Genomic DNA, 1,024 nt, shown 5'->3' on the forward strand with positions numbered 1-1,024 from the left:
TTTTTTTTTTTTTTTTTTCTTTCTTTCTACAGACCCAAAAAATCCTCTTTAAGCATGTCAAATGAGAAACCAGCTGAATGTACTGACACATCGAATGATAAAGAATCCGGCATCATCAAGTGAGTAGGCTCCCCAATCTCAGGCCATTTGGTCTCATATGAGACGTATCGGCACAGCTGTTTTGGCCCTGCCGCTATATGGCGGCACTGATTCAGCTCTGACTTGTATGATATCAGACACCCTAACATTTCTCTTGTTCTCTCTGTTTATTTGTGCAAATAGACTCCATGTTAATCATGTCCACTCGATAATGTGTAATGTACGTGTGTGTGTGTGTATGTTTATTTGTCTGTGACTATACATGTGTGTGTGTGTGTGTGTCTATCTGTATGTAAGTGATTGTATATGTGTGTATGAGTATGTCAATTTGTATGTAAGTGATTATACGTGTGTGTGTGTGTGTATGTCTATTTGTAAGTGATTGTACATGTGTGTGTGTATGTCTATCTGTATGTAAGTGATTGTACATGTGTGTGCGTATAGCCATCTGGTTCACCAGTCCTCATGGAAAGCGGACGTTAAACGATGATGATGATGCTGTTTGCGTATGTCTATTTGTATGTAAGTGATTGTGTATGTGTGTATGTGTGTGCATTTATACACCCAGTCCTGTATCCATCCTCATATATGCCTCTAAATTGTTGTTTCAGAAAACGAAAGTCTCACCTGACACCTACCAGTGCCAAACTGTATGAGTGGACCGATTCCCCAGATGATGAATGTACTTCTCTTAGCCCGTATGTAAAAAATCTTTAATTTACACACACACACTTATTCAAACACGAATTTAAAATTCTTTAATATAATCATATTACCAAATATTCAAAGCAAAAAAAAAAATATTCATTCAACTTCAATCACACGTTAGTTTTTAAAACTCTTCCAAATATGTTGGCACTCCGTCGCTTACGACGTCGAGGGTTCCAGTTGATCCGATCAATGGAACAGCCTGCTCGTGAAATTA

General features: G+C 37.9%; 1 long non-coding RNA gene across 1 annotated transcript in view; it reads left to right on the forward strand.

Annotated features, from left to right (window-relative positions):
• The window catches only part of LOC128251351 (uncharacterized), a 6,049-nt gene extending 5,212 nt beyond the window's left edge, over positions 1-837 (forward strand). Inside the window, exons 3-4 of the long non-coding RNA XR_008267096.1 lie at positions 33-119; positions 711-837. This is a non-coding gene — a long non-coding RNA (uncharacterized LOC128251351). The remainder of the gene's footprint in view (positions 1-32; positions 120-710) is intronic.
• The last annotated feature ends 187 nt before the right edge of the window (positions 838-1,024 follow it).

The sequence above is a fragment of the Octopus bimaculoides genome, unplaced genomic scaffold (assembly GCF_001194135.2).
Source record: "Octopus bimaculoides isolate UCB-OBI-ISO-001 unplaced genomic scaffold, ASM119413v2 Scaffold_167351, whole genome shotgun sequence".
NCBI lineage: Eukaryota > Metazoa > Mollusca > Cephalopoda > Octopoda > Octopodidae > Octopus > Octopus bimaculoides.